This window comes from Coptis chinensis, chromosome 9 (genome assembly GCF_015680905.1).
Source record: "Coptis chinensis isolate HL-2020 chromosome 9, ASM1568090v1, whole genome shotgun sequence".
Classification (NCBI taxonomy): domain Eukaryota; kingdom Viridiplantae; phylum Streptophyta; class Magnoliopsida; order Ranunculales; family Ranunculaceae; genus Coptis; species Coptis chinensis.
The window spans coordinates 32094171-32107554 of NC_141464.1; the positions used below are offsets into that span (position 1 = coordinate 32094171).

The 13384-nt window shown below is 35.9% G+C and overlaps 1 long non-coding RNA gene across 2 annotated transcripts; it reads left to right on the forward strand.

Moving 5' to 3' along the window:
• Window positions 1–5292: 5292 nt before the first annotated feature.
• LOC147475579 (uncharacterized) lies at window positions 5293–7742 on the forward strand. Of its 2 annotated transcripts, none has more exons than XR_015209335.1 (4): window positions 5293–5489; window positions 5596–5728; window positions 6480–6756; window positions 7002–7742. It is a non-coding gene; the product is annotated as an uncharacterized LOC147475579 (long non-coding RNA). The 2 variants fall into 2 exon arrangements; XR_015209336.1 differs by having other exon boundaries at window positions 5599–5728.
• The last annotated feature ends 5642 nt before the right edge of the window (window positions 7743–13384 follow it).

The following is a 13384-nucleotide window of genomic DNA, read 5'->3' on the forward strand; positions in this document are numbered from 1 at the left end:
GTGCAACATTCATGTTTGCGATCTGTTGTAGTAAATTGAGAGTGCAACATTCATGTTGCAGATTGTAATTGAGAGTGAAACATTCATATTGCATACAAATCGTAATCGTGAGACTTCTTGAACCCATCTCTTTTAAAGGAGACTTCTCCATTTGATGAGTGCCATGCTATGTACTACAACTACATAGTTTGATGCTTCCTTTTAAACTTGGTGTTTTTGTCTTTGGAATCATGTACTCATAATGTAGACAAAGCTAAACCCATTTAGTAGAAACTTGGAATTTAGGAAGCAACCGGGTCGATGAGGTATTCAACGTCTACTGATACAAATTTAGGCATAAAAAGTAACCAAACTTTACAATTATGCTAACATTTTCTTAAGCGCCATCATTCCAATTCAAGATCCACAACCATCATCATTTATAACTGGTTACAGAAATTACGCAATAACACAGATTGGCATTGTAATCAAACTATCTCGGATCTGAACTAGGTAAAATGAGCGAAGAAATCAACCAAAATAGAGAACACCAAAACCCTAATTTCATTCACAAAAGATCTAACTCTGATTCATAGGTTCCAAATCAACTATATATTACATCGACACCACTAACATTGAAACATTCTAATACTAAATACTAAAGATAGAAACATTGAAACAAACCCTAAACAAACATCTTTAAGAACTAGTAAATTTGGTAACCGCCTTTGGTGCCTTGAGGAAATAGCATGCTTAGCCAATTCACCAAGAAGAACAAGACGAGCGATGAGTCCGAATCTCCGAGAAGTGATAGTGGACTTCTTATTGTACCTTGCAAGCCTTGAAGATTCCCGAGCGAACTTCTCAAAGATATAATTAATGAAACCGATGAGGTATCAAACCGATAGCACTAATAAGGAATTTTTCATAAAATGTGTAGACAGAGGACGCCCACGACCGAATAACTCGATGCTAGCTAGCTAACAACAAGACCAAAATAATTATGAGTTAACAGTGCAACATTCATGTTGCATTAAGGTTTCGGCACCCAACAATATGGTTTGTCAAACAAAATTTTGTATGCTTTGGATGCCCGGTTGCGATGCATAGCTTCCTTTCCTACTGCATGTGGCATTTGTTCCTTGGCTACCAAAGTTTCCATGAAGAGACACACGTAGAGTGCGCAATCAGCCCTGCCACATAAAAAATTAAGAACAGTTAGTGCAACATTCATACTACTCGGGGCACAAGTAGCCTTTCTCTTTACGACTCTACATCAAAATTTAACAACAAAAGTAAGCCGAGAAGATTATAACAATAAATTCTAGCAAGCATCAACCACCCCACACATTTTCAGAGAAACCATCGAAGGATGCGCAAAGAAAATCACATTTTAATATGCAGATTCCATGCCACCAAACTAAGGTTCGGTATATCTCTGTATACAAAGGGCACAAGTAGCCTTTCTCTTTACGACTCTACATCAAAATTTAACAACAAAAGTGGTGAGTAATTCATAAGTCACTTACGACTCTAGATTTTGTTGTGTGCAAACTGATGACTTTATCGTTGCCTTAGGGTTTATTAATTTTAAGCATTCCATACGCCTTTTGTCATTGATCACTCGCGAGACACGGATTTGCTACAATATAAGTGAAATCAATCATTTAGATACTAGATAACACAATTCAACTTTACATTTCAAAATTTAAGTTCAACTCACCAATTGTTCTGCATCTTTGAAGCAAATACCTTCTTTGCTATTTCTTGGAACCATTGAATCGTAGTGAGTCCATTTGTCTGAGATTGTGTTATAAACGAGTAGAGTCCAATGATTTCCCACTTTGTCATTCTTGTACTTTCCATGAATCATGGGGAAAAAGTATAAGGTGACGTCGTTAATGCCAAAGATTCTATCTTTCGGAAGTCAAGTGTGTTCCCACACTTGCGGTGAGATTGTCCCTTACATAGGTCTTGAATACAAATGAAAGTATAAAGTTAGGCGTATTCCTTGTAAAATAATATTTCTGGAGATAAAAAGGATGGTACAAGTTCAAACTTTACCCAAATACAAGAATCGAAGAAAAATGTCTCTTTTTCAGCTCCCTTGACATTTCTTTGCAAATATCGACCATACCAATTAATGATCTGCAGTGAAAAACTAAGAATTATTAACATCTAATTATCATATTAATCTCATTTATTTGATGTCATTGTAACAATGCAACATCCATGTTGCCATGCGAGGTAACAGAGCAACATTCATGTTGCATTGGGATATCTAGTGCAAAACAAAACTCATCTATATGTTTGCTATTGAGCTTAATAAAATTCAAGCTATAATTGTTATCATTACCTGACTATCTACGAATCTTCCCAACATGAGGTCCATAACCATCGATGCACTGAGTGTTAACTTTTTCCACTCATCTTCCCATGCTTATAGTACCCCGAAATAAACAAAAAGAAAGAAAAACAGGTTTATTAAGTGTCGCGCGATTAGGATAACACATCAACAAAAGCAAGTAATTTTTAAGCTTTGTTACTTACTCGGTTTTGCATTCTTGAAAAATTGCTCAACTATCTTTTTCTCATTTTTCTCCAAATAAGGCCATGCCATGCTTGTAGTGACACCGTGCATTTTAATGACATTGGGTCCACTATTGGAGTAGGCCACTCATCCACAATTATAGGTATGGCATCTACTTCTTTCTTCTCGGCCTTTCTCCTCTTTTTGGGGCTCTTGTTATCACCGTCCTCGTTTTTTTTTCTCCTTTCTTGTTTCTAATATTGTTCTCTTCTTTACCCTTTTGACCAATGAACCTATTTCTTCATTCTTTTTTAGTTTTCGCCCTCTCTTGCCAATCGATTTTCTTCTTCGGTTTGCATAGCACTATCATCGTGGACGACAATCTCTAATTGCTTCTCCTCCTTCAACCTCTTATTCTCCTCATCCAAAATTTGGACCTCCTTCTTGAGATTTTCGATCTCTTCCTTGTCCTTCTTCTGATTATCTCTCAATTCATCAATTAACCTTTTCAGATTTTCATTTTCAATTCACATGGCTTCTTCATTTGAAATAACTTCTCTTTCAACTTTGAAGTTGAGATCTAACAACTTTTCCTCTTTGCTTGATTTAGTACCCAATTCGACTAATACCTGAAAATGATGCACAAAAAACACAATTAAGATTCAAAACTAACATGCAATCTCATTTATTTGATGTCAATGTAATACTGCAATATGGATGTTGCAGTGTGAGTTTACAGTGCAACATTCATGTTGTAGTGGCATTTGACACTGCAACATAGACTGCAGTACAACATCTATGTTGCAGTATGAGTTTATAGTGCAGCATCCATGTTGTAGTGGTATTTGACACTTCAACATCCATGTTGTAGTATGAGTTTATAGTGCAACATCTATGTTGCAGTGGTATTTGACAATGTTGCAGTGTTGCAGTGGATAACCTTGACACTTACATTTTCTGGATCCATCTCTTTTAGAGGAGGACACTTCTCCATGGCTTCTCTGAGTTCGTCTAAGCTCCACCTACAGACTCTAGGCTCAGCATATTCAAATTCATTTATTAGTGTGATTATCTTTGTATGCTCACACAACCAATACTGCAATTTGAAACAAAAGTATTAGCAAAAGGGATTGTATTAGAAACAAAATTCATTTGCAAAATAAAACGAAACCTACCAAAAGTGCAACAACACAACCAGAAACCGTCGAGAGCTTGTCGCTTTTACGTCTTATCTGGTCCATCAACTCGATGGATTACTTTTGGCCACGAGATTCTTCTCATCCCATTCAAATCTTCAATATGAGGAACAAAAGACCAATTGATTCTTGTTGGGTTTGGAAAGAAGATTGTCGTAGTCAAGTATAAGGACATCAACCTCACAAAATCATCTTCCATCCCAATCTTCTTCACAACACTTGTAATCTCACTCTTTACTCCTAATAATTTGATTTCGTCATCTCCTCCAAAGTAGGTCTTCATAAACTCCGACAAGTTACTCTTTCCTACATTTTTTGGATACAACACCACAGTTTCCCTTACCAAAGGTAACCCAAAAATCAATGCAACATCTTCCGGGATAAATCTAACAATCTTACCCCAACACTAAACCCATCATCTACTCCAGTAGTATGTCTTCAAAACCGACCAAACATCAATATTTGCTTTTATTGTGGTCTTAACATTCACCCTATTTTCAATAAAGACACTAAAAAGATTTGCAAATGGTGTATCCATCATTTTTTCTTATGCACTTCCGTTATATCGGCTCTAATCAAATCCATAATCTCAATCATTGACTTTAAAATTTGGACCTATAACTTCAACAACTTGCTTTTCACCAAATTTTCTTTACCTTTCTCCTCTATCTTTTCTTTGCCTTTTATTTTTGGGTTTTGCTTTCGTTGAGGTAGTTGCATCTTTAGTTTGTTTGAAGGCTCAATTTAGATTTAGCGTCCTTCCCTTGCTGCGTAACCTGAAAGAAAAACTAATGAATTAGTAGCTTGTTTCAACCAATTACGACTGCAACATGAATGTTTCAGTGGAAAACATGCCTCAAAACTCAAACAAACATCACCAATTTAAACCTCAAACAACACTCATGTTGCATTCGACCCAAAATACTCATGTTAAAGTGGGATTTGATACTACAACATCCATGTTGCATTGGGATTTGACAGTGCAACATCCATGTCAGATGGTAAAGTGGCGGTCAAATGAAAATCCAAGTATATTCGATGCAACACTCATGTTTTGCGGTGAATATATTCAATACACTTTAACCAATTTTTCATAAAATGAAAATCCTATTATATCAAAATTGTGAAACTATCAATGAAATTTGGTATCTAACCTTTTTGCCCTCTTGTTTGTTTTTTTTTTGTAGTAGATCTTGTGTTTGCTTGCATATTATCGTTTGAATTTTTTCTTTTTTCTTCATTAGGGTTCTTCATTTCAAAATTTGGATTTAATTTGGGAAACTAGGTTTTGAAATTTGGGTTTAATTTGGGAAACTAGGTTTTAAAATTTGGGTTTAATTTGGGGAATTAGGGTTTCGAAATTTGGGTTTAATTTGGGGAAATAAGGTTTCGAAATTTGGATTTAATTTGGGGAACTAGGATTTCGAAATTTGTATATGTTGTTGACTGCAACATGAATGTTGCATATTTGTTTAGTTTTGATTTCTGTTTAATGGACAATTGTGTAATATTGCCAACAAATGGACCGGATGGGCTTTTGATATAATTAGAAAAAGCTGTGTGGAAGCTGTGTCTCTTTGACGTAATTAAATTGGAACACTGGGCTTCAAGCCCATTCTCTGATATATCTAAATACCTCTCACGAAGGAAGGGTTTTCTCTCTCCTATTCCTCTCACCACTTTTCTCTGAATCCAAACCCAACACCTCCAAATTCAAACCAAAAAGCTAGATTTGCCCTTCTCCCTTCTCCAAAATGAGAAAATCAAATACAAATTGGAAGAAGGTATGTATTTTGTTGATTTTCATTTTTTTATTTTCGATTTTAATAAAATGGTCGGGTTCGGTTTCTCTGTTTATGCTAACTTTTAAGCTTTGTTTTGCTTCTGTAGTAGAATATCTACTTCTGTGAGTTTTGAACAAGTTGGTATAATGGCTGAAGAGAATAAGAACAAGAAGTTTGATAGTGAGTATCAAACTTCTTGGTGTGTCGTGGGTCGTGGGTGAGAGTGCTCTATTTGAATGGTGAGTTGATAAATTTTGTTCATGCGTGTCGTGGATTGAATGTTTTATATTGTTATTTGTTTGGACTTTGGACTTATATTTTTAATGTTTGATTGTTTCTAGCCTACTGTAACTAGGGAAATTCAGTCACCTATTGGGGGCGGCTTCAGGTTGAGTTTATTGATCCAAGAGAGCCTGTGACGGTTAGTGTCTAGAAATTTTTATACTTTGTACTATATAGTTTTGGTGTTGAACTTAAGGGTGACGACTTCGCGTATCGACACATAATTTTCGTTATTTGGATATTTTTGGTATTGTGTGTTATGGAATTTAGCTCAAACGGTAGAGCGCTTGAGAATACTAGTGGATCTCCACTACATCTTAAGAGATGGTGGTTCGAGTCCACCAATATTCATTAGTGCTAGTGGGTTGTTGCGGATGCAATGTGATGATTGTGTTGTTAATGTTAGGATCATATGATAAGTGTTAAGTTTTGCGTCATATTGCATATTTTATTGCGGGATGGTAGTTTATGTCCATATTTTACTTGAAGAAAATTTATTTTTCTTTCACGTTTAATGAGTAGTTAATTTGCTTTCAGAGTAAGTCATATACTTGTATTGTTAAGTTCTGCTGATAGTACAATTTCTGGGGCTCTAAGTTTGTTTGGTGTGTTAAGTTTCTAGGGAAATCTTGGTTAGTTAGCTTTCACTTGAAATTTTATAGGATGGGTTTTCAAATAATGAATTGAAACAAATTTTATATGAGGCAGCATATATAGCTCTGCCCTTTGCAATGAATCCATTTTGGTGGCTTTTAGCACTATCAATACTCTCATTTGGGGAGTTCTCAAATGTGGTTTCAAGACCTGCTGTTGTTAACATTGGAGCTATTTTCACCCTTGGTACAATCAATGGACAAGTTTCAAAAAATCGCTATGGAAGCTGCTATTAATGATGTAAATTATGATCCCAGTTTTCTTGGTGGAAGCAAGCTAAATATTACAGTTCATGACTCCAACTTCAGTGGATTTCTCAGCATAATTGGAGGTAATTTGGTTTGAGTAACTCTTTGTCTTCTCTCTGTTGGTTTCTCCTACGGGAAAATATGGTATTGGACTGAATATGGTAATAGCTGAATATAGTAATAGAGCAGGTTCCCTTCAGGGAGTTCCAATAAACTTTGGGATATGTGGTCTTTATATTGTTTGTTGTAATGTTCTTGACAGTGAGGCCCAAATATTTTGTTTCGGTAATTTAGTCTATCTTTTAATACGAATTTCATTAACAAACAGGTTTGCAATTCATGGAAACTGATGCCGTGGCCATTATTGGTCCCTAAGCTTCCATAATGGCTCATGTACTATCACATGTTGTGAATGAGCTCCAGGTTCCACTATTGTCTTTCACAGCCACAGATCCCACCCTTTCTGCACTTCAGTACCCGTTCTTTCTTCAGACTTAGCCAAGTGATGCTTTCCAAATGACTGCCATTGCTGATATCGTAACGCACTACGGTTGGAGAGAAGTAATTGCAATCTACACTGATGATGATCATGGGCGGAATGGTATCTCTGCATTAGGGGATAAACTTGTAGAGCGACGTTGTAGAATATCTTACAAAGCAGTGCTGCCCCCTGATCTTGGAGCAACTCAAGCTGAAATTACAGATGCATTGGTTAAAGTGGCATTGATGGAATCACGTATTATTGTCGTACATACTTATTCCAATTCAGGCCTGATGGTTTTTGATATGGCAAAACATCTTAGAATGATAGATGCTGGATATGTGTGGATAGCTACCACCTGGCTATCTACTGTTTTGGATTCTAAATCTCCTTTCTCCAAATGTCAGAAGATCACTCCAGGGAGTTCTTACACTACGTCCTCATACACCTCCTTCCGAAAAGAAGAAGTCTTTCTTCTCTTGGTGGAGCCAATTGAGTAATGGAACTATAGGATTGAATCCTTATGGTTTATATACTTATGATACTGTATGGATAATTGCTAATGCAGTGAAAGCATTCTTTGAGAAAGGTGGGACTATTTCATTTTCTAATGATTCAAACTTGCACAAGGCAGTGAGAAAGGAGGAACATTCATATTCTGACCCAGAGACAACTCAATATGTTCCCTTTCCAACTCTTGTTGCTGACAATCCTCTGCACTCCCCATCTTCAAATCAACAGCATCGTCTTCCTCAACCATAGGAACCTGTGAAACAAAATTGTAATGAAGACACTTCTTGTTAGAGAGTAACGTAGCTACGCACCTACACTTTAAAATTAAAGATTGGGTTTGCTCCGAAACAGAGAAGATAACTGTCATAACTGTCAAATCTCACTAATGCAATCCTCCTGCCATCCAGCAATAAAATATGCAACATGACGCAAAACTTAACACTTATCATATGATCCTAACATTAACAACACAATCATCACATTGCATCTGCAACAATCCACTAGCACTAATGAATATTGGTGGACTCGAACCACCATCTCTTAAGATGTAGTGGAGATCCACTAGCATTCTCAAGTGCTCTACCGTTTGAGCTAAATTCCATAACACACAGTACCAAAAATATCCAAATAACAAAATTTATGTGTCGATACGCGAAGTCGTCACCCTTAAGTTAAACACCAAAACTATATAGTACAAAGTATAAAATTTCTAGACACTAACCGTCCACAGGGCTCTCTTGGATCAATAAACTCAACTGAAGCCACCCCCCAATAGGTGACTGAATTTCCCCAATTATAGTAGGCTAGAAACAATCAAACATTAAAAATATAAGTCCAAAGTCCAAACAAATAACAATATAAAACATTTGACCCACTACACGCATGAACAAAATTTATCAACTCACCATTCAAATAGAGCACTCTCACCCACCTACCCACGACACCAGATTTTCTAAACAATTAAAAATAATGAATATTTGAAATATAAATATCTCAAACATCACTATATTCAATTGTCTAAAAACCCAGGCTATGACGGGGTGGATACTACACATGTCAAAACCTAAAACCCACATCATAAACAATCTTAACCACAAATTCAATCTCCAAAAATTCTCTTTATTACTTTATACAAGTCTATCTTCCATAAAAAATCATCAATATAACATTCTAAGAATAACAGGTCTTCAACATTGTATTCTCATGTAATATAAAAATGTAACTTACGTTATTACATCCTTCCAATAAGAACAGACCTAATAAACTAAACTCCCAGATTGCTCCAGGTGAGAATCCAAATCACACGCCATGGTTCCACTTCCTTCCACCTATGTTCCCAAGAACACCCACGTTGCCAAAATAAAGCAAAATGGGTGACAAATTGAATTTTTGCTGGTATGAGTAGACTAATCACATATAACATTATCATACTTTAATTATCCAAACAATCACGTTATATCTTCCCATAACTTAACCATTCTCAGCTTGGAAGACAGGTAGTTCCGTCATTTCAACCGGCATAATTTCTTCCCAAGCAAGACTTCCATTATATAACTCATTCTAATACCTCGTTTTCATATCTAAATACCGAATTAAAACTTACCGATATCGGTTTCTGGCTGTATAAGGGTAGGACCGCGTCCCCTCGCACAAAATGTTATTAAGTCCTACCCTCCCCGCAAAGAAAGTTAGAACTTGCATATATAGCATGTAGATATCCTATGTATTCAAAAAAAAGTAAACCCAAACACACTCGCACAATCAACTTAATTTCTCTTATTAATTAATCCATTACTTTTCTTATACACATATTTCACAATCGATGTACCTTAGGTCATTCTCGCCACATTCAAGGAATACCCAACCCTACATTCAGGTACACTCAAGGAATACAACTAACCCGTAAAGGCTTAATACCTTAGTTCCTCTCTAGGGTAGTCAAACAATCTGGTCATTCATGGCACATTCAATGAATACCGGGTCATTCATGGCACATTCAATGAATACCCATAGATAGCTAACGGGCCATTTATAGCACATTCAATAAATGCCCATCTAACATATGACATCAACAGTCATAAAACTTAATTCTAAAAATTGAGACGTGGAGAGTTCTAAAATAGTGCGGTAAATTTATTTACGCATTATTGAACTTTATTTTATATATCATTTCAGAGAACGAATGAGTAGCTTAATAAATGTATTTTTGGTTTACGCGTTATTAGTTTCATGGATGTCTAAGTGTCCACGTTGTATATCATAAAATACTGCACAATCACATATTAGTTAATACACGTACACACGTATATATATAGAAAGGTTTTAGCCTAAAGCCAAGCACGTTAATAGTCCTAGACTTATCCTATTAGACCGAATCATAATTTTAGGAAAAGTCAAATTTCGGTCAAACTGGTCAAAGTCAACCCTGGTCAAAGTCAAAGTCAAAGTTCACTCTAGTCAACAGTCAAAGTCAGAGTCCACTCTGGTCAACAGTCAAAGTCAGAGTCCACAAACTCTTTTAACCCAAAGGCCCAAAGCCCATAGTCTAAAATTTAAAAAAATCAAACAAAACATATAGCCATACGATTTGGCCCAAGCCCAAATCGTGGTTCACTAATTCATCTCCTTCCTCATAAACTCTCCACCAGCGCCTCCACCACCGATGTAGCCACCACCGACCACCTATAAGCAAAAAGAAACCCACGGTTTGAATCTTGGAGAAAAACCCCATGTATCTATACCAACAATTCGCGATTCCCTTATACTGTAAAAATTCCAAATTTGACGCCATTAACAACCTTTGGAGCTTCGGCCGGCTCCTCTACCCACTCTGAAATCAACTCTCCAACCATCCACCTCAACCCAACAACAATGCGACAACAAAACCATACCAAACAATCATTCAAACAAAAACATGACGATTTGGTTTTGGTTTGAAGCGCCATTAATGGTCGTTTCAAACCTTCACAAAGACTCCTACTATAATCCCACCACCACCAATAACTTCAATCGTCGAGGAAACAATTCAAAGATAAAGCATTCCTCAAACATAAATGAAAACAGTTCATGGTTAAACAAAAAACAGTCATGGTTACACTCACAACAAGTTTGGATAAAAGAAATAATGAAATACTCGATTCCATTCATGTTAAACAAAAGATAACGTCTTTAATCGTCCATCGATATCAGCGGCACGGTTCTGAGATATCAGTTCTCATCGATATCGGTGACGGTTCTGAGATATATCGTTCTGCGTTATAAGTCTAGTTTTTCTTTGTAGACCATTTTAGTTCAAAGCGATACATGCCACATGTGATACAACCAAATTTCCAACAAATGACGGGCTACATGCGTACATGCTTCTGATCGACAAAAATAATGATCCAACATAAAACAATGTTTTAAAGATTTTCAAAGTGAAATCTTTTATATCGATTGAATGTGAAAGTATCTACTCACCTTAACTAACATTTCGACGAATTTTTCCTAGCCCGAACCGCCGTGCTCCACCTCTCCAACAAACCACCTTCTTTCTCGCCTCCATTTTTATATTTTATTATCTTCAAAACCCTATTCTCTAGAACAATGTGTTTATATACTTGGGTCCAAAACCCAAGCCCAACACCGACTTCGGGCCCAAAACCAGGCCACGATATCCGAGTCCAATCCGAATTTAATTTTGAAAATAAATAATTTAATTAATTAATAAATATAAAAATACATTATAAAAAACACGGGGGTGTTATAATATATACACACCTTAAAAGGATCGGCCCCGAGATTCAAGGTAGAGTGTAGATTAACCAAACAAACAAGACGTCAAACAAGTAAAATAAGACATGCGTGTATGCAAGTATACACACCTAAAAAGGAATACACATATACAATATCATATAGATAGACATACTAATATTCAAATCACATACTTTGAAAGTGTCTATATACGTATTGAACCCAAGAAATACGTGTATACACTAGCATACACAACTCAAAAGAATAAACGTAATTAATTTCTTCAATTGCTAACACTTATAAACCCATTATTTCACAATTTAGCAAAACCCATATTCTTCAAGTTAAATCATACTAAGAAGGCAATGTAGTTCCTCTCACACCGAGGCAGTTAGCTCCACTCTTAGCATTTCCCAACTAATCCAAGGCATTTAAAAAAAAAATACATATAATAATTTCCTTTTTAACGATATTCCCTGTCAAAACTATTCGTTTAAAAACTCATAGATTTCATCCACCATCTTGGTGTTTATACATATATCAACATTTCTCTCAGTGTCTCACAAACACTACATGTTCGAAAAAAAAAAAAAAAAATATAAAACGTATAGGCTGATTCATATCATCAACAACCTATACTATGTCCACTATCACATAGGATCAAACACCTACAATGTGATGCATGCATACTGGCTCACACACCAACGATATGCAAGTATACACTGGTTCACACACCAACGATACATACTAACTCTCTACCATCACATAGGATCAAACACCAACGATGTGTGGCATGCACACTGGATCACACACCAACGATGTACATGTATACACTGGATCAAACTCCAACGATGCATACCGAGAGATGTTATGTATATTGGATCACACACCAACGATATACATAACTTGGACAATATAAAAAACTTTCAAATCCAACCTTTATCAAAAGGGTTTCCCTTATTCCTTGGGTAAATTCCAAATTTACTCAAATATGAAATTTTAAAATACCAATTTCTTCTTTAACCAATACTTACTTAAAAATCGAAAACTCCGTTATGAAAACAACACTATAACATGCAAAAACATATTCGGTTATAAATTTCATAAGAAATTAACCGTTAAAACAAGCATTTTATTTTCCTAATCATATCCCAACATTCCACTATAAAAGTACACACAAAACAACAAGCCAAACCAAATACCACAAAGAAACACTCCTACTACCCATTCACCACAATCCGAGGATCACCTATACCTTCACTATCTAGGCTAACCTAAGCTCTGATACCAAAAATGTCACAGCCCGATTTTCTAAACAATTAAAAATAATGAATATTTGAAATATAAATATCTCAAACATCACTATATTCAATTGTCTAAAAACCCAGGCTATGACGGGGTGGATACTACACATGTCAAAACCTAAAACCCACATCATAAACAATCTTAACCACAAATTCAATCTCCAAAAATTCTCTTTATTACTTTATACAAGTCTATCTTCCATAAAAAATCATCAATATAACATTCTAAGAATAACAGGTCTTCAACATTGTATTCTCATGTAATATAAAAATGTAACTTACGTTATTACATCCTTCCAATAAGAACAGACCTAATAAACTAAACTCCCAGACTGCTCCAGGTGAGAATCCAAATCACACGCCATGGTTCCACTTCCTTCCACCTATGTTCCCAAGAACACACCCACGTTGCCAAAATAAAGCAAACATGGGTCAGCAAATTGAATTTGCTGGTATGAGTAGACTAATCACATATAACATTATCATACTTTAATTATCCAAACAATCACGTTATATCTTCCCATAACTTAACCATTCTCAGCTTGGAAGACAGGTAGTTCCGTCATTTCAACCGGCATAATTTCTTCCCAAGCAAGACTTCCATTATATAACTCATTCTAATACCTCGTTTTCATATCTAAATACCGGAATTAAAACTTACCGATATCCACTGCTGTATAA